Below are 22,033 nucleotides of genomic sequence, written 5' to 3' on the forward strand. Positions count from 1 at the left end.
TTGCATGAATTAAAGCAAAAAGTACAAAAATAATGGTTTCATTGGTTATATTTGAAAATAGTGAAAAAAAACTCAAAATGTGCTTTTCTGGTCGAGAAACGTCGATTTTGAAAATGTTATTAAAAATCGAGGTGAATTTTTATTTATTGATCAATCGAGATGAAATCACTTTTATTGTGTATTTTATAGGTAAATAAGCTGAATTCCGTCAAAAATTTGTCCAGGAAAAAATGCATTCAAAAGTGAACCGAAAAAATCGCATGTTTTTTTCTTCAAGATACAAAATCCGTGACAACGATTTCTTATTGAAAATTGAATTTGAACAGTTTTTTGAATGAATATCGTTACATTTGCTTGAATTAAAGCGAAAAGTACAAAAATAATGGTTTCATTGGTTATATTTGAAAATAGTGAAAAAAAACTCAAAATGTGCTTTTCTGGTCGAGAAACGTCGATTTTGAAAATGGTACTAATAATCGAGGTACATTTTTATTTATTGATCAATCGAGATGAAATCACTTTTAATGAGTATTTTACAAGTATTTAAGCTAAATTCGGTCAAAAATTTGTCCAGAAAAAAATGCATTCAAAAGTGTACCGAAAAAATCGCATGTTTTTTTTTCTTCAAGATACAAAATCCCTGACAACGATTTCTTATTGAAAATTGAATTTGAACAGTTTTTTGAATGAATATCGTTACATTTGCTTGAATTAAAGCAAAAAGTACAAAAACAATGGTTTCATTGGTTATATTTGAAAATAGTGAAAAAAAAACTCAAAATGTGCTTTTCTGGTCGAGAAACGTCGATTTTGAAAATGGTTCTAATAATCGAGGTACATTTTTATTTATTGATCAATCGAGATGAAATCACTTTTAATGAGTATTATATAAGTATTAAAGCTGAATTCGGTCAAAAATGTGTCCAGAAAAAAATGCATTCAAAAGTGTACCGAAAAAATCGCATGTTTTTTTTCTTCAAGATACAAAATCCGTGACAACGATTTCTTATTGAAAATTCAATTTGAACAGTTTTTCGATTGAATATCGTTACATTTGCTTGAATTAAAGCAAAAAGTACAAAAATAATGGTTTCATTGGTTATATTTGAAAATAGAGAAAAAAACTCAAAATGTGCTTTTCTGGTCGAGAAACGTCGATTTTGAAAATGGTACTAATAATCGAGGTACATTTTTATTTATTGATCAATCGAGATGAAATAACTTTTAATGAATATTTTACAAGTATTTAAGCTAAATTCGGTCAAAAATTTGTCCAGAAAAAAATGCATTCAAAAGTGTACCGAAAAAATCGCATGTTTTTTTTCTTCAAGATACAAAATCCCTGACAACGATTTCTTATTGAAAATTGAATTTGAACAGTTTTTTGAATGAATATCGTTTCATTTGCTTGAATTAAAGCAAAAAGTACAAAAACAATGGTTTCATTGGTTATATTTGAAAATAGTGAAAAAAAAACTCAAAATGTGCTTTTCTGGTCGAGAAACGTCGATTTTGAAAATGGTACTAATAATCGAGGTACATTTTTATTTATTGATCAATCGAGATGAAATAACTTTTAATGAGTATTATATAAGTATTAAAGCTGAATTCGGTCAAAAATGTGTCCAGAAAAAAATGTCTCTCTTAAAATGTCCTTAAGTGAGGAGAGTCAACGGTAATTGGCGGCGTGCTACTATCAAGAATATCGGCTTTAACCAGCTACAAACACGACTATACGCCAGGACTGCGGATCAAAAGGGATAATCAAACGGATCTTATGTGTTTCCTCTGACTACTCCAACAAAGGTACCACAACACCGCCGGAAATAAACGCCACCATCAGTTCAAGTAACCCAAAAAGAAGTAATTATCTACAGAACTGCGGATTGTGTTCGGTTTTTTTACGGTATTACAGACTCAATGACTCTCGGTTCTCATTTTTTAAGAACATAACGCGTACGGGTACCTCAAGCGGTAGAAACGAGATAAAAAAATTACACTAAAACGTACAATTAGCCAACCGTATAAAAACGCTTTCGAAACCGGTAAAAAATAAACGGACAAAAAACATCATCTAAACTATCCTCGAACAAAAAATCGCTTATCTTGAACTTAAACTGTGATAAACAAAATCCGAAGATCGCCAGATAGCGAAGGAAACCGGAACCGAACTAATCAAACTGCTCTCTTCTATTCATAGGTAGTTATAACGATTTATTTTTTCTTTATTTTTACACGTATTGGTACTACCTAACAATATCCACCCAAACAACCGCGCTCACTGACAATAAACACTAAAATGGATGCCTCACTAAGTGATATACTTAGAGAAATGAAGGAAATGAAGGCAACGATAAAAACTGAAGTAGATAAGATGGGGACTAAGATTAGGTCAGAAGTACAAACTATAGCGTTGAAGGTTGATGATATAAAAACGGCGATGAAAGAGACAAATGGAAAAATTGATAAGATATGTAGAAAAGTTAATGAACATGAAACTAGAATAGAGAAACTTGAAAAGCAAAGCGAAATGATAGAGGATATAAGATTTGATTATGACAGTTTTGTAACTGATATTAACAATAAGCTAGAATTAAAAAACAAAGAGATTAATGAGCTAAAACATAAGCAGGAACTTATAGAACTGGACAAACGAAGAAATAATTTAGTTTTAACCGGTATACCTGAAAAACCAGGTGAAACCAGAGAGCAGCTAGCAGATATCGTGAACGATATCTTTAAGGGATTAATGGGCATACCAACTAGAATACGACCCACACAAGTATATAGACGTGGTGAATTGCGTAGGATAGTTTTAAGTGTAGGAGACGCTGATACTAAAAGAGAGATCTTAAAAAAGGCTTACCAATTAAAAGGATCAAATATATTCATATCACATGATTTCACGCCGAAACAAGAATTTGCTCGCTTCCACTTAAGACAGTTCTGTAAAATCCCTGGAAATGAGAAAACTAAATTTATTTCCCACTTCATGCTACAAAAAGGTGATGAAAAATATTATTACAACGAACTTGAGCAAAAAGTTCTTGTAAAGAACTAAAATTAAATACCAATAAAATAACTCTATATTTGTTATCCATAATAACCCAAAATGAAATTTATCTATTCGAACATCAGAAGCGCAAGATGTAATTAACAAATCTGATTGCAACGCTAACAACAAAAGAGATAGTTCCGGATATAATAGCCTTAACAGAAACATGGTTTAGAGAAAATACATTTTTATACTTGCAAAATTATAAGTTCTATGGAATAGGGAATAGAGTAGGTGGGGGGGGGTGGGATTCTACTGTAAACAAGATATAAAAATAACCAGAATTTCAAACCTATGCATGTGTACGCAAGACGTTGAGAGTTATGTTATAAAGGTTTTAGAAACTGACGAAATCTATGCAATAATATATAGACCCCATTCCTCAAAAATTCACAATTTTTTTAATGCCCTGGAATTCATATTGGAGGGAATGGGAAATAATAAAAATAGGAAAATATTAGCAGGTGATTTTAATATAAACTTACTAGAAACCACTCCATGCTCGAATGCCTTAATAGAACTATGTCTGAGCTATGGTCTCAAACAAACTGTCCAAACCCCCACTAGAACAACGATAAGCACTGCCACCTGTATAGATAATATCTATATAAATTTTGAGGGCACTACCAAAGTACTAGCCAGCGTGGATATAACTGATCATATGCCCTTATACCTTACCTCCACAACAATTTTGGTAAAAGACAACACAGTTAGATTAAGAGATTACAGTAAAACCAATTTACTAAAATTTAAATCAAGAATCAACAATATAAATTGGGAAGAACTTTACAATAACCCTGACATTAATACTGCTTACGATTACTTCGAAGAAAAAATCAGTGCCGAATATAACACGATTTTTGCATACAAGACAATAAAATTAGGAAAAGACTCGTGGATAACAGACGATATAAAAGAAATTTTGAGGAATAAACATAAAGCACAAAAAAGGTTTAGAAGATCGCCCTCACAGGTGAACAAAGACCAATACCTACATCTTAGAAACCGAGCAAACAATATCATTAGAAATAGCCGTAATGAGTTTTTCAGGAGTAAGTTAAATGGTTCAAAAACGAATAAAGAAAAATGGCAAATTGTAAATCAACTACTGGGAAAAGGTCAAAGGACCCCAGAACAAATTACATTGCACCCTAATAAATTAAATGAATATTTTACTAGCAATGAAGCTAAACCAGTTAATGTTAAATCACTAAACTTTCTCGAACTTAACCCCAACACAATGGCTCTGTACGAAACCGACGAAGCAGAACTTGTAACCCTAATTAACTCTCTCCAAAATAACTCATCATCTGGCTTTGACGGCATAAAAGCTAAGCCGCTGAAAATAGTGATAGAAAGCATAATAACCCCTCTTAAATACCTAATTAACTTATCCTTCAATCTAGGTATCTATCCAGAAAATCTAAAAAAAACCATAATAGTTCCAATTTTTAAAAAAGACGACCCAAAAACTCCGTCAAATTATCGCCCTATTTCCCTTCTATCTATTATAGCAAAAATATTTGATAAAGCCTTTCACGTGCGACTCAACTCCTTCGTGGAGAAATTTAACATATTATCGGAATTTCAATTTGGTTTCCGTAGTGGGAATGGTACAATGGAAGCATTAGGGGGAGCATACAAATATATACTAGAGGCATTTGATCAAAGTGAAATCTGTGTGGGCGTTTTTCTGGATCTCCGAAAAGCTTTCGATAGTGTAGATCATGAACATCTACTAAACAAACTATACAAACAAGGGATCAGAGGAACTGCAAGTGCGTGGCTAAAAAGCTACCTAGAAAATAGACAATGCTACACTAGAGTGGGAAAGGATTTATCGGCGCCAAGTCAATTAATATCTGGAGTTCCCCAGGGCTCTATAATATCACCACTCTTATTTAATCTATTTATAAATGACCTCATTAAACAGGCACCGTCTGGTAACATGTTCATGTACGCAGATGACGCGCTCCTTTTATATAAATCCGCAAACACAATAAATGCAATAGATCAAACAAACCACTACCTAGATAAAATATTTAAGTGGATCACAAATAACGGGCTTCTCCTTAATATAAGAAAAACGGAATGCATAATATTCCATAATAGAGGTAAAGATGTCAGTAGGGTACTAAATGGTATCGAACTAAATAAGGAAAAAATTAAAATAGTAGATAAATACAAATATCTAGGCCTATACTTTGATAAACACCTGTCCTGGGACAGCCATGTTAATATAATTAGCTCAAAATTAGCCCGAGTGAATGGATTACTTTACCATTGTAGTAAAATGGTACCCAGAAATATTCTAATTGAAATATACCACGCATTATTTAATTCGGTGCTATCTTATGGAATACAATTCTGGGGCAACACAACAAAAGCTAATCAAAACAGGATACATATCCTACAAAAAAGGGCAATTAGATCAATATATAACTTATCATTTAGAGACCATACCCAAGAGTACTTTACTAGGGCAAAAATTCTAAACATACAAGAGAGTATACAGTATAATAGCTTATCTTTCATACACACAAACATTAAGCGTGAAAATAGCCTAGTAAAGATAAACCAGAAAAATAGACATACAAGATCATTAGATCTATTAGATTTACCTAAATGTAACACTTCAAAAAAATTCACGTCTATCTTTTATTCGGGAATAAAATTATATAACACAATATCACCAGAAATTCAAGCCAAACCGAATTTATTTAGATTTAAAAAGACTATAAAATCACTAATATTGGAAAAAAATAACAAAACCTTTACTTTTTTATTTAATTTGTTTTTATAAAGCCACCTTTGGCATAACCCATTGTTAAATTTTTTATATTATACCATGCCATTGTTTAATTTCAAGTGGATGTAACATATATACATTAAGTTTTTTCATGAATCTTTAACATTATTTATTATAAGACACCATTGTTAAATCTATTTTTATTTGATTAAATTAAAATTGTTATATTAAATTAAACAGATAGGCACGGGGCTTACAAGTCACAATGTGACTTAGCCCCGTGGTATACTGTATCTGTAATGCAAATAAAATAAACATTTTGAATTGGAATTGGAATTGGTATTCAAAAGTGTACCGAAAAAATCGCATGTTTTTTTTTCTTCAAGATACAAAATCCGTGACAACGATTTCTTATTGAAAATTCAATTTGAACAGTTTTTCGATTGAATATCGTTACATTTGCTTGAATTAAAGCAAAAAGTACAAAAATAATGGTTTCATTGGTTATATTTGAAAATAGTGAAAAAAACTCAAAATGTGCTTTTCTGGTCGAGAAACGTCGATTTTGAAAATGGTACTAATAATCGAGGTACATTTTTATTTATTGATCAATCGAGATGAAATCACTTTTAATGAGTATTTTATAAGTATTTAAGCTAAATTCGGTCAAAAATTTGTCCAGAAAAAAATGCATTCAAAAGTGTACCGAAAAAATCGCATGTTTTTTTTCTTCAAGATACAAAATCTGTGACAACGATTTCGTATTGAAAATTGAATTTTAACAGTTTTTTGAATGAATATCGTTACATTTGCATGAATTAAAGCAAAAAGTACAAAAATAATGGTTTCAGTGGTTATATTTGAAAATAGTGAAAAAATTCTCAAAATGTGCTTCTCTGGTCGAGAAACGTCGATTTTGAAAATGTTATTAAAAATCGAGGTGAATTTTTATTTATTGATCAATCGAGATGAAATCACTTTTATTGAGTATTTTATAGGTAAATAAGATGAATTCCGTCAAAAATTTGTCCAGGAAAAAATGCATTCAAAAGTGTACCGAAAAAATCGCATGTTTTTTTCTTCAAGATACAAAATCCGTGACAACGATTTCTTATTGAAAATTGAATTTGAACAGTTTTTGGAATGAATATCGTTATATTTGCTTGGATTAAAGCAAAAAGTACAAAAATAATGGTTTCATTGGTTATATTTGAAAATAGTGAAAAAAACTCAAAATGTGCTTTTCTGGTCGAGAATCGTCGATTTTTAAAATGTAATTAAAAATCGAGGTACATTTTTATTTATTGATCAATCGAGATGAAATCACTTTTAATGAGCATTTTATAAGTATTTAAGCCAAATTCGGTCAAAAATTTGTCCAGAAAAAAATGCATTCAAAAGTGTACCGAAAAAATCGCATGTTTTTTTTCTTCAAGATAAAAAATCCGTGACAACGATTTCTTATTGAAAATTGAATTTTAACATTTTTTTGAATGAATATCGTTATATTTGCTTGGATTAAAGCAAAAAGTACAAAAACCATGGTTTCAGAGGTTATATTTGAAAATAGTGAAGAAATACTCAAAATATGCTTCTCTGGCCCAGAAACGTCGATTTTGAAAATGTTATTAAAAATCGAAGTACATTTTTTTTTATTGATCAATCGAGATGAAGTCACTTTTAATGAGTATTTTATAAGTATTTAAGCTAAATTCGGTCAAAAATTTGTCCAGAAAAAAATGCATTCAAAAGTGTACCGAAAAAATCGCATGTTTTTTTCTTCAAGATACAAAATCCGTGACAACGATTTCTTATTGAAAATTAAATTTGAACAGTTTTTTGAATGAATATCGTTACATTTGCTTGGATTAAAGCAAAAAGTACAAAAACTATGGTTTCAGAGGTTATATTTGAAAATAATGAAAAAAAACTCAAAATGTGCTTTTCTGGTCGAGAAACGTCGATTTTGAAAATGGTACTAATAATCGAGGTACATTTTTATTTATTGAACAATCGAGATGAAATCACTTTTAATGAGTATTTTATAAGTATTTAAGCTAAATTCGGTCAAAAATTTGTCCAGAAAAAAATGCATTCAAAAGTGTACCGAAAAAATCGCAGGTTTTTTTTCTTCAAGATACAAAATCCGTGACGACGCTTTCTTATTGAAAATTGAATTTTAACAGTTTTTGGAATGAATATCGTTATATTTGCTTGGATTAAAGCAAAAAGTACAAAAATAATGGTTTCATTGGTTATATTTGAAAATAGTGAAAAAAAAACTCAAAATGTGCTTTTCTGGTCGAGAAACGTCGATTTTGAAAATGGTACTAATAATCGAGGTACATTTTTATTTATTGATCAATCGAGATGAAATCACTTTTAATGAGCATTTTATAAGTATTTAAGCCAAATTCGGTCAAAAATTTGTCCAGAAAAAAATGCATTCAAAAGTGTACCGAAAAAATCGCATGTTTTTTTTCTTCAAGATACAAAATCCGTGACAACGATTTCTTATTGAAAATTGAATTTTAACATTTTTTTGAATGAATATCGTTATATTTACTTGGATTAAAGCAAAAAGTACAAAAACTATGGTTTCAGAGGTTATATTTGAAAATAGTGAAGAAATACTCAAAATATGCTTCTCTGGCCCAGAAACGTCGATTTTGAAAATGTTATTAAAAATCGAAGTACATTTTTATTTATTGATCAATCGAGATGAAGTCACTTTTAATGAGTATTTTATAAGTATTTAAGCTAAATTCGGTCAAAAATTTGTCCAGAAAAAAATGCATTCAAAAGTGTACCGAAAAAATCGCATGTTTTTTTCTTCAAGATACAAAATCCGTGACAACGATTTCTTATTGAAAATTAAATTTGAACAGTTTTTTGAATGAATATCGTTACATTTGCTTGAATTAAAGCAAAAAGTACAAAAATAATGGTTTCATTGGTAATATTTGAAAATAGTAAAAAAAAACTCAAAATGTGCTTTTCTGGTCGAGAAACGTCGATTTTGAAAATGGTACTAATAATCGAGGTACATTTTTATTTATTGATCAATCGAGATGAAGTCACTTTTAATGAGTATTTTATAAGTATTTAAGCTAAATTCGGTCAAAAATTTGTCCAGAAAAAAATGCATTCAAAAGTGTACCGAAAAAATCGCATGTTTTTTTCTTCAAGATACAAAATCCGTGACAACGATTTCTTATTGAAAATTGAATTTGAACAGTTTTTGGAATGAATATCGTTATATTTGCTTGGATTAAAGCAAAAAGTACAAAAATAATGGTTTCATTGGTTATATTTGAAAATAGTGAAAAAAACTCAAAATGTGCTTTTCTGGTCGAGAATCGTCGATTTTTAAAATGTAATTAAAAATCGAGGTACATTTTTATTTATTGATCAATCGAGATGAAATCACTTTTAATGAGCATTTTATAAGTATTTAAGCCAAATTCGGTCAAAAATTTGTCCAGAAAAAAATGCATTCAAAAGTGTACCGAAAAAATCGCATGTTTTTTTTCTTCAAGATACAAAATCCGTGACAACGATTTCTTATTGAAAATTGAATTTTAACATTTTTTTGAATGAATATCGTTATATTTGCTTGGATTAAAGCAAAAAGTACAAAAACCATGGTTTCAGAGGTTATATTTGAAAATAGTGAAGAAATACTCAAAATATGCTTCTCTGGCCCAGAAACGTCGATTTTGAAAATGTTATTAAAAATCGAAGTACATTTTTATTTATTGATCAATCGAGATGAAGTCACTTTTAATGAGTATTTTATAAGTATTTAAGCTAAATTCGGTCAAAAATTTGTCCAGAAAAAAATGCATTCAAAAGTGTACCGAAAAAATCGCATGTTTTTTTCTTCAAGATACAAAATCCGTGACAACGATTTCTTATTGAAAATTAAATTTGAACAGTTTTTTGAATGAATATCGTTACATTTGCTTGGATTAAAGCAAAAAGTACAAAAACTATGGTTTCAGAGGTTATATTTGAAAATAATGAAAAAAAAACTCAAAATGTGCTTTTCTGGTCGAGAAACGTCGATTTTGAAAATGGTACTAATAATCGAGGTACATTTTTATTTATTGATAAACCGAGATGAAATCACTTTTAATGAGTATTTTATAGGTATTTAAGCTAAATTCGGTCAAAAATTTGTCCAGAAAAAAATGCATTCAAAAGTGTACCGAAAAAATCGCATGTTTTTTTCTTCAAGATACAAAATCCGTGACAACGATTTCTTATTGAATATTGAATTTTAACAGTTTTTTGAATGAATATCGTTATATTTGCTTGGATTAAAGCAAAGAGTACAAAAACTATGGTTTCAGAGGTTATATTTGAAAATAATGAAAAAAAAACTCAAAATGTGCTTTTCTGGTCGAGAAACGTCGATTTTGAAAATGGTACTAATAATCGAGGTACATTTTTATTTATTGAACAATCGAGATGAAATCACTTTTAATGAGTATTTTATAAGTATTTAAGCTAATTTCGGTCAAAAATTTGTCCAGAAAAAAATGCATTTAAAAGTGTACCGAAAAAATCGCATGTTTTTTTTTTCAAGATACAAAATCCGTGACAACGATTTCTTATTGAATATTGAATTTTAACAGTTTTTTGAATGAATATCGTTACATTTGCATGAATTAAAGCAAAAAATACAAAAATAATGGTTTCAGTGGTTATATTTGAAAATAGTGATGAAATACTCAAAATATGCTTCTCTGGCCGAGAAACGTCGATTTTGAAAATGTTATTAAAAATCGAAGTACATTTTTATTTATTGATCAATCGAGATGAAGTCACTTTTAATGAGTATTTTATAAGTATTTAAGCTAAATTCGGTCAAAAATTTGTCCAGAAAAAAATGCATTCAAAAGTGTACCGAAAAAATCGCATGTTTTTTTTTAAATTCCATCAGATATGAAAAAAGCAAACATATTTTCTTTTTGTTATTGTTTTAAAATGATGAAGGTTAATTTGACTCACTTAATTTAAATTCGAATTATTATCTAGCACTCTCGGCAACGGCTATGTCACGCTGAAAACACCGGTTTTCTTCCGATCACCGAAGTTAAGCAGCGTCGAGCGCAGTCAGTACTTGGAAATTTGCGTGCCGTTGGCTTTTTCACTTTTGTTTCCTCTTTTTAATTCCATCAGATATGAAAAAAGCAAACATATCTTCTTTTTGTTATTGTTTTATAAAGATGAAGGTTAATTAAATTCAAATTATTAAATAGGACTCTCGGCAACGGCCATATCACGCTGAAAACACCGGTTCTCGTCCGATCACCGAAGTTGAGCAGCGTCGAGCGCAGTCAGTACTTGTAGGGAGACCACTTAGGAACACTGCGTGCCGTTGGCTTTTTCACTTTTTTTCCCTCTTTGAAATTCCAATAGATATGAAAAAAGCAAACTTTTTTTTTGTTATTGTTTTAGAAGATGATGGTTAATTTTTCTCACTTAATTTAAATTCGAATTATTATCAAGCACTCTCGGCAACGGCCATATCACGCTGAAAACACCGGTTCTCGTCCGATCACCGAAGTTAAGCAGCGTCGAGCGCAGTCAGTACTTGGAAATTTGCGTGCCGTTGGCTTTTTCACTTTTGTTTCCTCTTTTAAATTCCATCAGATATGAAAAAAGCAAACATATCTTCTGTTTGTTATTGTTTTATAAAGATGTTTTAAATTCCATCAGATATGAAAAAAGCAAACATATCTTCTTTTTGTTATTGTTTTATAAAGATGAAGGTCAATTAAATTCAAATTATTAAATACCACTCTCGGCAACGGCCATATCACGCTGAAAACCCCGGTTCTCGTCCGATCACCGAAGTTAAGCAGCGTCGAGCGCAGTCAGTACTTGGGAGGGAGACCACTTAGGAACACTGCGTGCCGTTGGCTTTTTCACCTTTTTTTCCTCTTTTAAATTCCAATAGATATGAAAAAGCAAACATATTTTCTTTTTGCTATTGTTTTAAAATGATGAAGGTTAATTTGTCTCACTTAATTTAAATTCGAATTATTATCTAGCACTCTCGGCAACGGCCATGTCACGCTGAAAACACCGGTTCTCGTCCGATCACCGAAGTTAAGCAGCGTCGAGCGCAGTCAGTACTTGGGAGGGAGACCACTAAGGAACACTGCGTGCCGTTGGCTTTTTCACTTTTTTTTCCTCTTTTAAATTCCACCAGATAAGAAAAAAGCAAACATATCTTCTTTTTGATATTGTTTTATAAAGATGAAAGTTAATTAAATTCAAACTATTAACTAGCACTCTCGGCAACGGCCATATCACGCTGAAAACACCGGTTCTCGACCGATCACCGAAGTTAAGCAGCGTCGAGCGCAGTCAGTACTTGGGAGGGAGAGCACTTAGGAACACTGCGTGCCGTTGGCTTTTAATTTTTTTTCCTCTTTTAAATTCCAATAGATAGGAAAAAAGCAAACATATTTTCTTTTTGTTATTGTTTTAAAATGATGAAGGTTAATTTGTCTCACTTAATTTCAATTCGAATTATTATCTAGCACTCTCGGCAAGGCCATATCACGCTGAAAACACCGGTTCTTGTCCGATCACCGAAGTTAAGCAGCGTCGAGCGCAGTCAGTACTTGGAAACTCTGCGTGCCGTTGGCTTTTTCACTTTTATTTCCTCTTTTAAATTCCACCAGATATGAAAAAAGCAAACATATCTTCTTTTTGGTATTGTTTTATAAAGATGAAAGTTAATTAAATTCAAATTATTAACTAGCACTCTCGGCAACGGCCATATCACGCTGAAAACACCGGTTCTCGTCCGATCACCGAAGTTAAGCAGCGTCGAGCGCAGTCAGTACTTGGGAGGGAGACCACTTAGGAATACTGCGTGCCGTTGGCTTCTAATTTTTTTTCCTCTTTTAAATTCAAATAGATATGAAAAAAGCAAACATATTTTCTTTTTGTTATTGTTTTAAAATGATGGTTAATTTGTCTCACTTAATTTAAATTCGAATTATTATCTAGCACTCTCGGCAACGGCCATGTCACGCTGAAAACACCGGTTCTCGTCCGATCACCGAAGTTAAGCAGCGTCGAGCGCAGTCAGTACTTGGGAGGGAGACCACTTAGGAACACTGCGTGCCGTTGGCTTTTTCACCTTTTTTTCCTCTTTTAAATTCCAATAGATATGAAAAAGCAAACATATTTTCTTTTTGTTATTGTTTTAAAATGATGAAGGTTAATTTGTCTCACTTAATTTAAATTCGAATTATTATCTAGCACTCTCGGCAACGGCCATGTCACGCTGAAAACACCGGTTTTCGTCCGATCACCGAAGTTAAGCAGCGTCGAGCGCAGTCAGTACTTGGGAGGGAGACCACTAAGGAACACGCGTGCCGTTGGCTTTTTCACTTTTTTTTCCTCTTTTAAATTCCACCAGATAAGAAAAAAGCAAACATATCTTCTTTTTACCTCTCCGTGTGACGTAGTCCAGGAGAGGTTCTGTAACGGCCGTGTCTGTGTGTGTGTCTGTCTGTGTGTCTGTGTGTGTGTCTGTGTGTCTGTCTGTCTGTTGTTACACCCACGTGACCGCGTTCGCAGTTTGCGTATCGGAGCAAACGTGTTCGCCATTTCCGAACTGCTTTCACAGTCACGGAAATGGCTCCTCTACTCGAGTTCTCACACCACCATCTTCTGGTCTTTGTCCATCCCACACGGACACCAGTCTGTTCTTACTGGCTTCTAATCACCACCATCTTCTGTTCTTTGTCAATCCCAACATTGACACCAGTCTGCACTTACACTAGCTTCTAACACCACCATCCACTGGTCTTCCGTCTATTCCACATAGACACCAATCTGTATCATTGGCTTCTACTCTATTATCATCGTTTGGTTTTAGGATATACGCGGCGATCAGCTAGGGTTACGAGAAACGTCTAGCCTCCCTAAGGTGGGATCGCCACCAAAGGTTTTCGCAATTGCGCTTTTTCCTTACTATTATAATGGAAACGAATCGTATATATACCCCAAATTTGAAAAAAGCGGGCAAGAGGGGTACCCTTCACTTTAAACGTCAATATTAGCAAAGTTTGAGAAGATAATAGGTATAACTTTATTTTAAACGATTTAACTATTATTAATGTTAATTATTGAAGATTAAAATAATTAAAAATAATTATATTTATTTAAATATTAAAGATAAACCTCTCGTGCAAAGAGTGAGATTATCATTGCCTCCTATATCTACCAAGGCCCGTGCATGCGATATATTTCCTTCATTGCCTCCTATATCTATCAAGGCCCGTGCATTGTGATATATTTCATTCATTGCCTCCTATATCTATCAAGGCCCGTGCATTGTGATATATTTCATTCATTGCCTCCTATATCTATCAAGGCCCGTGCATTGCGATATATTTTTCAAAACAACAACAAAAATGGGAAACCCCAACTCAGAAACATAATAACGTTTTTATTGGATACTTAAGTTTATATAATCTTCTTGACACGGAGAGGTAATATTTTGGTTTTCCCAACTTGTTGATATTGTTTTATAAAGATGAAAGTTAATTAAATTCAAACTATTAACTAGCACTCTCGGCAACGGCCATATCACGCTGAAAACACCGGTTCTCGACCGATCACCGAAGTTAAGCAGCGTCGAGCGCAGTCAGTACTTGGGAGGGAGAGCACTTAGGAACACAGCGTGCCGTTGGCTTTTAATTTTTTTTCCTCTTTTAAATTCCAATAGATAGGAAAAAAGCAAACATATTTTCTTTTTGTTATTGTTTTAAAATGATGAAGGTTAATTTGTCTCACTTAATTTCAATTCGAATTATTATCTAGCACTCTCGGCAACGGCCATATCACGCTGAAAACACCGGTTCTCGTCCGATCACCGAAGTTAAGCAGCGTCGAGCGCAGTCAGTACTTGGAAACTCTGCGTGCCGTTGGCTTTTTCACTTTTATTTCCTCTTTTAAATTCCACCAGATATGAAAAAAGCAAACATATCTTCTTTTTGGTATGGTTTTATAAAGATGAAAGTTAATTAAATTCAAATTATTAACTAGCACTCTCGGCAACGGCCATATCACGCTGAAAACACCGGTTCTCGTCCGATCACCGAAGTTAAGCAGCGTCGAGCGCAGTCAGTACTTGGGAGGGAGACCACTTAGGAATACTGCGTGCCGTTGGCTTTTAATTTTTTTTCCTCTTTTAAATTCAAATAGATATGAAAAAAGCAAACATATTTTCTTTTTGTTATTGTTTTAAAATGATGGTTAATTTGTCTCACTTAATTTAAATTCGAATTATTATCTAGCACTCTCGGCAACGGCCATGTCACGCTGAAAACACCGGTTCTCGTCCGATCACCGAAGTTAAGCAGCGTTGAGCGCAGTCAGAACTTGGAAGGGAGACCACTTAGAAACACTGCGTGCCGTTGGCTTTTTCACTTTTTTTTCCTCTTTTAAATTGCAATAGATATGAAAAAAGCAAACTTTTTTTGGTTATTGTTTTAGATGATGAAGGTTAATTTGTCTCACTTAATTTAAATTCGAATTATTATCTAGCACTCTCGGCAACGGCCATATCAGGCTGAAAACACCGGTTCTCGTCCGATCACCGAAGTTAAGCAGCGTCGGGCGCAGTCAGTACTTGGGAGGGAGACCACTAAGGAACACTGCGTGCCGTTGACTTTTTCACTTTTTTTTCCTCTTTTAAATTCTACCAGATATGAAAAAAGCAAACATATCTTCTTTTTGATATTGTTTTATAAAGATGAAAGTTAATTAAATTCAAATTATTAACTAGCAATCTCGGCAACGGCCATATCACGCTGAAAACACCGGTTCTCGTCCGATCACCGAAGTTAAGCAGCGTCGAGCGCAGTCAGTACTTGGGAGGGAGACCACTTAGGAATACTGCGTGCCGTTGGCTTTTAATTTTTTTTCCTCTTTTAAATTCAAATAGATATGAAAAAAGCAAACATATTTTCTTTTTGTTATTGTTTTAAAATGATGAAGGTTATTTTGTCTCACTTAATTTAAATTCGAATTATTATCTAGCACTCTCGGCAACGGCCATGTCACGCTGAAAACACCGGTTCTCGTCCGATCACCGAAGTTAAGCAGCGTTGAGCGCAGTCAGAACTTGGAAGGGAGACCACTTAGAAACACTGCGTGCCGTTGGCTTTTTCACTTTTTTTTCCTCTTTTAAATTCCAATAGATATGAAAAAAGCAAACTTTTTTTGGTTATTGTTTTAGAAGATGAAGGTTAATTTGTCTCACTTAATTTAAATTCGAATTATTATCTAGCACTCTCGGCAACGGCCATATCAGGCTGAAAACACCGGTTCTCGTCCGATCACCGAAGTTAAGCAGCGTCGAGCGCAGTCAGTACTTGGAAATTTGCGTGCCGTTGGCTTTTTCACTTTTGTTTCCTCTTTTAAATTCCATCAGATATGGAAAAAGCAAACATATCTTCTGTTTGTTATTGTTTTATAAAGATGTTTTAAATTCCATCAGATATGAAAAAAGCAAACATATCTTCTTTTTGTTATTGTTTTATAAAGATGAAGGTCAATTAAACTCAAATTATTAAATACCACTCTCGGCAACGGCCATATCACGCTGAAAACACCGGTTCTCGTCCGATCACCGAAGTTAAGCAGCGTCGAGCGCAGTCAGTACTTGGGAGGGAGACCACTTAGGAACACTGCGTGCCGTTGGCTTTTTCACCTTTTTTTCCTCTTTTAAATTCCAATAGATATGAAAAAGCAAACATATTTTCTTTTTGTTATTGTTTTAAAATGATGAAGGTTAATTTGTCTCACTTAATTTAAATTCGAATTATTATCTAGCACTCTCGGCAACGGCCATGTCACGCTGAAAACACCGGTTCTCGTCCGATCACCGAAGTTAAGCAGCGTCGAGCGCAGTCAGTACTTGGGAGGGAGACCACTAAGGAACACTGCGTGCCGTTGGCTTTTTCACTTTTTTTTCCTCTTTTAAATTCCACCAGATAAGAAAAAAGCAAACATATCTTCTTTTTGGTATTGTTTTATAAAGATGAAAGTTAATTAAATTCAAATTATTAACTAGCACTCTCGGCAACGGCCATATCACGCTGAAAACACCGGTTCTCGTCCGATCACCGAAGTTAAGCAGCGTCGAGCGCAGTCAGTACTTGGGAGGGAGACCACTTAGGAATACTGCGTGCCGTTGGCTTTTAATTTTTTTTCCACTTTTAAATTCAAATAGATATGAAAAAAGCAAACATATTTTCTTTTTGTTATTGTTTTAAAATGATGAAGGTTATTTTGTCTCACTTAATTTAAATTCGAATTATTATCTAGCACTCTCGGCAACGGCCATGTCACGCTGAAAACACCGGTTCTCGTCCGATCACCGAAGTTAAGCAGCGTTGAGCGCAGTCAGAACTTGGAAGGGAGACCACTTAGAAACACTGCGTGCCGTTGGCTTTTTCACTTTTTTTTCCTCTTTTAAATTCCAATAGATATGAAAAAAGCAAACTTTTTTTGGTTATTGTTTTAGAAGATGAAGGTTAATTTGTCTCACTTAATTTAAATTCGAATTATTATCTAGCACTCTCGGCAACGGCCATATCAGGCTGAAAACACCGGTTGTCGTCCGATCACCGAAGTTAAGCAGCGTCGAGCGCAGTCAGTACTTGGAAATTTGCGTGCCGTTGGCTTTTTCACTTTTGTTTCCTCTTTTAAATTCCATCAGATATGAAAAAAGCAAACATATCTTCTGTTTGTTATTGTTTTATAAAGATGTTTTAAATTCCATCAGATATGAAAAAAGCAAACATATCTTCTTTTTGTTATTGTTTTATAAAGATGAAGGTCAATTAAACTCAAATTATTAAATACCACTCTCGGCAACGGCCATATCACGCTGAAAACACCGGTTCTCGTCCGATCACCGAAGTTAAGCAGCGTCGAGCGCAGTCAGTACTTGGGAGGGAGACCACTTAGGAACACTGCGTGCCGTTGGCTTTTTCACCTTTTTTTCCTCATTTAAATTCCAATAGATATGAAAAAGCAAACATATTTTCTTTTTGTTATTGTTTTAAAATGATGAAGGTTAATTTGTCTCACTTAATTTAAATTCGAATTATTATCTAGCACTCTCGGCAACGGCCATGTCACGCTGAAAACACCGGTTCTCGTCCGATCACCGAAGTTAAGCAGCGTCGAGCGCAGTCAGTACTTGGGAGGGAGACCACTAAGGAACACTGCGTGCCGTTGGCTTTTTCACTTTTTTTTCCTCTTTTAAATTCCACCAGATAAGAAAAAAGCAAACATATCTTCTTTTTGGTATTGTTTTATAAAGATGAAAGTTAATTAAATTCAAATTATTAACTAGCACTCTCGGCAACGGCCATATCACGCTGAAAACACCGGTTCTCGTCCGATCACCGAAGTTAAGCAGCGTCGAGCGCAGTCAGTACTTGGGAGGGAGACCACTTAGGAATACTGCGTGCCGTTGGATTTTAATTTTTTTTCCACTTTTAAATTCAAATAGATATGAAAAAAGCAAACATATTTTCTTTTTGTTATTGTTTTAAAATGATGGTTAATTTGTCTCACTTAATTTAAATTCGAATTATTATCTAGCACTCTCGGCAACGGCCATGTCACGCTGAAAACACCGGTTCTCGTCCGATCACCGAAGTTAAGCAGCGTTGAGCGCAGTCAGAACTTGGAAGGGAGACCACTTAGAAACACTGCGTGCCGTTGGCTTTTTCACTTTTTTTTCCTCTTTTAAATTCCAATAGATATGAAAAAAGCAAACTTTTTTTGGTTATTGTTTTAGATGATGAAGGTTAATTTGTCTCACTTAATTTAAATTCGAATTATTATCTAGCACTCTCGGCAACGGCCATATCAGGCTGAAAACACCGGTTCTCGTCCGAACACCGAAGTTAAGCAGCGTCGGGCGCAGTCAGTACTTGGGAGGGAGACCACTAAGGAACACTGCGTGCCGTTGACTTTTTCACTTTTTTTTCCTCTTTTAAATTCCACCAGATAAGAAAAAAGCAAACATATCTTCTTTTTGATATTGTTTTATAAAGATGAAAGTTAATTAAATTCAAATTATTAACTAGCACTCTCGGCAACGGCCATATCACGCTGAAAACACCGGTTCTCGTCCGATCACCGAAGTTAAGCAGCGTCGAGCGCAGTCAGTACTTGGGAGGGAGACCACTTAGGAACACTGCGTGCCGTTGGTTTTAATTTTTTTCCTCTTTTAAATTCCAATAGATAGGAAAAAAGCAAACATATTTTCTTTTTGTTATTGTTTTAAAATGATGAAGGTTAATTTGTCTCACTTAATTTCAATTCGAATTCTTATCTAGCACTCTCGGCAACGGCCATATCACGCTGAAAACACCGGTTCTCGTCCGATCACCGAAGTTAAGCAGCGTCGAGCGCAGTCAGTACTTGGAAACTCTGCGTGCCGTTGGCTTTTTCACTTTTATTTCCTCTTTTAAATTCCACCAGATATGAAAAAAGCAAACATATCTTCTTTTTGGTATTGTTTTATAAAGATGAAAGTTAATTAAATTCAAATTATTAACTAGCACTCTCGGCAACGGCCATATCACGCTGAAAACACCGGTTCTCGTCCGATCACCGAAGTTAAGCAGCGTCGAGCGCAGTCAGTACTTGGGAGGGAGACCACTTAGGAATACTGCGTGCCGTTGGCTTTTAATTTTTTTTCCTCTTTTAAATTCAAATAGATATGAAAAAAGCAAACATATTTTCTTTTTGTTATTGTTTTAAAATGATGGTTAATTTGTCTCACTTAATTTAAATTCGAATTATTATCTAGCACTCTCGGCAACGGCCATGTCACGCTGAAAACACCGGTTCTCGTCCGATCACCGAAGTTAAGCAGCGTTGAGCGCAGTCAGAACTTGGAAGGGAGACCACTTAGAAACACTGCGTGCCGTTGGCTTTTTCACTTTTTTTTCCTCTTTTAAATTCCAATAGATATGAAAAAAGCAAACTTTTTTTGGTTATTGTTTTAGATGATGAAGGTTAATTTGTCTCACTTAATTTAAATTCGAATTATTATCTAGCACTCTCGGCAACGGCCATATCAGGCTGAAAACACCGGTTCTCGTCCGATCACCGAAGTTAAGCAGCGTCGGGCGCAGTCAGTACTTGGGAGGGAGACCACTAAGGAACACTGCGTGCCGTTGACTTTTTCACTTTTTTTTCCTCTTTTAAATTCCACCAGATAAGAAAAAAGCAAACATATCTTCTTTTTGATATTCTTTTATAAAGATGAAAGTTAATTAAATTCAAATTATTAACTAGCACTCTCGGCAACGGCCATATCACGCTGAAAACACCGGTTCTCGTCCGATCACCGAAGTTAAGCAGCGTCGAGCGCAGTCAGTACTTGGGAGGGAGACCACTTAGGAACACTGCGCGCCGTTGGTTTTAATTTTTTTTCTCTTTTAAATTCCAATAGATAGGAAAAAAGCAAACATATTTTCTTTTTGTTATTGTTTTAAAATGATGAAGGTTAATTTGTCTCACTTAATTTCAATTCGAATTATTATCTAGCACTCTCGGCAACGGCCATATCACGCTGAAAACACCGGTTCTCGTCCGATCACCGAAGTTAAGCAGCGTCGAGCGCAGTCAGTACTTGGAAACTCTGCGTGCCGTTGGCTTTTTCACTTTTATTTCCTCTTTTAAATTCCACCAGATATGAAAAAAGCAAACATATCTTCTTTTTGGTATTGTTTTATAAAGATGAAAGTTAATTAAATTCAAATTATTAACTAGCACTCTCGGCAACGGCCATATCACGCTGAAAACACCGGTTCTCGTCCGATCACCGAAGTTAAGCAGCGTCGAGCGCAGTCAGTACTTGGGAGGGAGACCACTTAGGAATACTGCGTGCCGTTGGCTTTTAATTTTTTTTCCTCTTTTAAATTCAAATAGATATGAAAAAAGCAAACATATTTTCTTTTTGTTATTGTTTTAAAATGATGGTTAATTTGTCTCACTTAATTTAAATTCGAATTATTATCTAGCACTCTCGGCAACGGCCATGTCACGCTGAAAACACCGGTTCTCGTCCGATCACCGAAGTTAAGCAGCGTTGAGCGCAGTCAGAACTTGGAAGGGAGACCACTTAGAAACACTGCGTGCCGTTGGCTTTTTCACTTTTTTCCTCTTTTAAATTCCAATAGATATGAAAAAAGCAAACTTTTTTTGGTTATTGTTTTAGATGATGAAGGTTAATTTGTCTCACTTAATTTAAATTCGAATTATTATCTAGCACTCTCGGCAACGGCCATATCAGGCTGAAAACACCGGTTCTCGTCCGATCACCGAAGTTAAGCAGCGTCGGGCGCAGTCAGTACTTGGGAGGGAGACCACTAAGGAACACTGCGTGCCGTTGACTTTTTCACTTTTTTTTCCTCTTTTAAATTCCACCAGATAAGAAAAAAGCAAACATATCTTCTTTTTGATATTGTTTTATAAAGATGAAAGTTAATTAAATTCAAACTATTAACTAGCACTCTCGGCAACGGCCATATCACGCTGAAAACACCGGTTCTCGACCGATCACCGAAGTTAAGCAGCGTCGAGCGCAGTCAGTACTTGGGAGGGAGAGCACTTAGGAACACTGCGTGCCGTTGGCTTTTAATTTTTTTTCTTCTTTTAAATTCCAATAGATAGGAAAAAAGCAAACATATTTTCTTTTTGTTATTGTTTTAAAATGATGAAGGTTAATTTGTCTCACTTAATTTCAATTCGAATTATTATCTAGCACTCTCGGCAACGGCCATATCACGCTGAAAACACCGGTTCTCGTCCGATCACCGAAGTTAAGCAGCGTCGAGCGCAGTCAGTACTTGGAAACTCTGCGTGCCGTTGGCTTTTTCACTTTTATTTCCTCTTTTAAATTCCACCAGATATGAAAAAAGCAAACATATCTTCTTTTTGGTATTGTTTTATAAAGATGAAAGTTAATTAAATTCAAATTATTAACTAGCACTCTCGGCAACGGCCATATCACGCTGAAAACACCGGTTCTCGTCCGATCACCGAAGTTAAGCAGCGTCGAGCGCAGTCAGTACTTGGGAGGGAGACCACTTAGGAATACTGCGTGCCGTTGGCTTTTAATTTTTTTTCCTCTTTTAAATTCAAATAGATATGAAAAA

General features: G+C 34.3%; 17 non-coding genes and 21 pseudogenes across 17 annotated transcripts; all 38 read left to right on the forward strand.

Moving 5' to 3' along the window:
• Window positions 1–11,078: 11,078 nt before the first annotated feature.
• On the forward strand, window positions 11,079–11,196 carry LOC149698493 (5S ribosomal RNA; annotated as a pseudogene).
• Window positions 11,197–11,328: 132 nt separating this feature from the next.
• LOC149698494 (5S ribosomal RNA) lies at window positions 11,329–11,430 on the forward strand (annotated as a pseudogene).
• A 188-nt stretch (window positions 11,431–11,618) lies between these two features.
• On the forward strand, window positions 11,619–11,737 carry LOC149698495 (5S ribosomal RNA). The gene has a single exon (XR_016382189.1). It is a non-coding gene; the product is annotated as a 5S ribosomal RNA (ribosomal RNA).
• Window positions 11,738–11,873: 136 nt separating this feature from the next.
• Window positions 11,874–11,992, forward strand: LOC149698496 (5S ribosomal RNA). Its single transcript, XR_016382245.1, has one exon. It is a non-coding gene; the product is annotated as a 5S ribosomal RNA (ribosomal RNA).
• A 122-nt stretch (window positions 11,993–12,114) lies between these two features.
• Window positions 12,115–12,233, forward strand: LOC149698497 (5S ribosomal RNA; annotated as a pseudogene).
• A 359-nt stretch (window positions 12,234–12,592) lies between these two features.
• Window positions 12,593–12,711, forward strand: LOC149698498 (5S ribosomal RNA). The gene has a single exon (XR_016382197.1). It is a non-coding gene; the product is annotated as a 5S ribosomal RNA (ribosomal RNA).
• A 132-nt stretch (window positions 12,712–12,843) lies between these two features.
• Window positions 12,844–12,962, forward strand: LOC149698499 (5S ribosomal RNA). Its single transcript, XR_016382155.1, has one exon. It is a non-coding gene; the product is annotated as a 5S ribosomal RNA (ribosomal RNA).
• Window positions 12,963–13,098: 136 nt separating this feature from the next.
• On the forward strand, window positions 13,099–13,216 carry LOC149698500 (5S ribosomal RNA; annotated as a pseudogene).
• Window positions 13,217–14,413: 1,197 nt separating this feature from the next.
• Window positions 14,414–14,532, forward strand: LOC149698501 (5S ribosomal RNA; annotated as a pseudogene).
• Window positions 14,533–14,667: 135 nt separating this feature from the next.
• On the forward strand, window positions 14,668–14,770 carry LOC149698502 (5S ribosomal RNA; annotated as a pseudogene).
• A 122-nt stretch (window positions 14,771–14,892) lies between these two features.
• LOC149698503 (5S ribosomal RNA) lies at window positions 14,893–15,011 on the forward strand. The gene has a single exon (XR_016382208.1). It is a non-coding gene; the product is annotated as a 5S ribosomal RNA (ribosomal RNA).
• A 132-nt stretch (window positions 15,012–15,143) lies between these two features.
• Window positions 15,144–15,262, forward strand: LOC149698504 (5S ribosomal RNA; annotated as a pseudogene).
• A 131-nt stretch (window positions 15,263–15,393) lies between these two features.
• Window positions 15,394–15,512, forward strand: LOC149698505 (5S ribosomal RNA; annotated as a pseudogene).
• A 122-nt stretch (window positions 15,513–15,634) lies between these two features.
• On the forward strand, window positions 15,635–15,753 carry LOC149698506 (5S ribosomal RNA). The gene has a single exon (XR_016382219.1). It is a non-coding gene; the product is annotated as a 5S ribosomal RNA (ribosomal RNA).
• A 135-nt stretch (window positions 15,754–15,888) lies between these two features.
• LOC149698507 (5S ribosomal RNA) lies at window positions 15,889–16,007 on the forward strand (annotated as a pseudogene).
• A 131-nt stretch (window positions 16,008–16,138) lies between these two features.
• Window positions 16,139–16,240, forward strand: LOC149698508 (5S ribosomal RNA; annotated as a pseudogene).
• A 188-nt stretch (window positions 16,241–16,428) lies between these two features.
• Window positions 16,429–16,547, forward strand: LOC149698509 (5S ribosomal RNA). The gene has a single exon (XR_016382363.1). It is a non-coding gene; the product is annotated as a 5S ribosomal RNA (ribosomal RNA).
• A 136-nt stretch (window positions 16,548–16,683) lies between these two features.
• LOC149698510 (5S ribosomal RNA) lies at window positions 16,684–16,802 on the forward strand. Its single transcript, XR_016382246.1, has one exon. It is a non-coding gene; the product is annotated as a 5S ribosomal RNA (ribosomal RNA).
• Window positions 16,803–16,924: 122 nt separating this feature from the next.
• LOC149698511 (5S ribosomal RNA) lies at window positions 16,925–17,043 on the forward strand. The gene has a single exon (XR_016382230.1). It is a non-coding gene; the product is annotated as a 5S ribosomal RNA (ribosomal RNA).
• Window positions 17,044–17,178: 135 nt separating this feature from the next.
• Window positions 17,179–17,297, forward strand: LOC149698512 (5S ribosomal RNA; annotated as a pseudogene).
• Window positions 17,298–17,718: 421 nt separating this feature from the next.
• Window positions 17,719–17,837, forward strand: LOC149698513 (5S ribosomal RNA). Its single transcript, XR_016382374.1, has one exon. It is a non-coding gene; the product is annotated as a 5S ribosomal RNA (ribosomal RNA).
• Window positions 17,838–17,973: 136 nt separating this feature from the next.
• On the forward strand, window positions 17,974–18,092 carry LOC149698514 (5S ribosomal RNA). The gene has a single exon (XR_016382247.1). It is a non-coding gene; the product is annotated as a 5S ribosomal RNA (ribosomal RNA).
• Window positions 18,093–18,214: 122 nt separating this feature from the next.
• On the forward strand, window positions 18,215–18,333 carry LOC149698515 (5S ribosomal RNA). Its single transcript, XR_016382186.1, has one exon. It is a non-coding gene; the product is annotated as a 5S ribosomal RNA (ribosomal RNA).
• A 132-nt stretch (window positions 18,334–18,465) lies between these two features.
• Window positions 18,466–18,584, forward strand: LOC149698516 (5S ribosomal RNA; annotated as a pseudogene).
• Window positions 18,585–18,715: 131 nt separating this feature from the next.
• Window positions 18,716–18,834, forward strand: LOC149698517 (5S ribosomal RNA; annotated as a pseudogene).
• Window positions 18,835–18,956: 122 nt separating this feature from the next.
• Window positions 18,957–19,075, forward strand: LOC149698518 (5S ribosomal RNA). The gene has a single exon (XR_016382096.1). It is a non-coding gene; the product is annotated as a 5S ribosomal RNA (ribosomal RNA).
• Window positions 19,076–19,208: 133 nt separating this feature from the next.
• LOC149698519 (5S ribosomal RNA) lies at window positions 19,209–19,311 on the forward strand (annotated as a pseudogene).
• Window positions 19,312–19,433: 122 nt separating this feature from the next.
• On the forward strand, window positions 19,434–19,552 carry LOC149698520 (5S ribosomal RNA). Its single transcript, XR_016382241.1, has one exon. It is a non-coding gene; the product is annotated as a 5S ribosomal RNA (ribosomal RNA).
• Window positions 19,553–19,684: 132 nt separating this feature from the next.
• Window positions 19,685–19,803, forward strand: LOC149698521 (5S ribosomal RNA; annotated as a pseudogene).
• A 131-nt stretch (window positions 19,804–19,934) lies between these two features.
• On the forward strand, window positions 19,935–20,053 carry LOC149698522 (5S ribosomal RNA; annotated as a pseudogene).
• Window positions 20,054–20,175: 122 nt separating this feature from the next.
• On the forward strand, window positions 20,176–20,294 carry LOC149698523 (5S ribosomal RNA). Its single transcript, XR_016382236.1, has one exon. It is a non-coding gene; the product is annotated as a 5S ribosomal RNA (ribosomal RNA).
• Window positions 20,295–20,427: 133 nt separating this feature from the next.
• Window positions 20,428–20,530, forward strand: LOC149698524 (5S ribosomal RNA; annotated as a pseudogene).
• Window positions 20,531–20,652: 122 nt separating this feature from the next.
• Window positions 20,653–20,771, forward strand: LOC149698525 (5S ribosomal RNA). Its single transcript, XR_016382252.1, has one exon. It is a non-coding gene; the product is annotated as a 5S ribosomal RNA (ribosomal RNA).
• Window positions 20,772–20,903: 132 nt separating this feature from the next.
• Window positions 20,904–21,022, forward strand: LOC149698526 (5S ribosomal RNA; annotated as a pseudogene).
• A 129-nt stretch (window positions 21,023–21,151) lies between these two features.
• On the forward strand, window positions 21,152–21,270 carry LOC149698527 (5S ribosomal RNA; annotated as a pseudogene).
• Window positions 21,271–21,392: 122 nt separating this feature from the next.
• LOC149698528 (5S ribosomal RNA) lies at window positions 21,393–21,511 on the forward strand (annotated as a pseudogene).
• A 135-nt stretch (window positions 21,512–21,646) lies between these two features.
• LOC149698529 (5S ribosomal RNA) lies at window positions 21,647–21,749 on the forward strand (annotated as a pseudogene).
• A 122-nt stretch (window positions 21,750–21,871) lies between these two features.
• LOC149698530 (5S ribosomal RNA) lies at window positions 21,872–21,990 on the forward strand. Its single transcript, XR_016382263.1, has one exon. It is a non-coding gene; the product is annotated as a 5S ribosomal RNA (ribosomal RNA).
• Window positions 21,991–22,033: the final 43 nt, after the last annotated feature.

This window comes from Phalangium opilio, unplaced genomic scaffold (genome assembly GCF_054372755.1).
Source record: "Phalangium opilio isolate 3A_F unplaced genomic scaffold, DU_Popi_V2 ptg000019l_1, whole genome shotgun sequence".
Lineage (NCBI taxonomy): Eukaryota > Metazoa > Arthropoda > Arachnida > Opiliones > Phalangiidae > Phalangium > Phalangium opilio.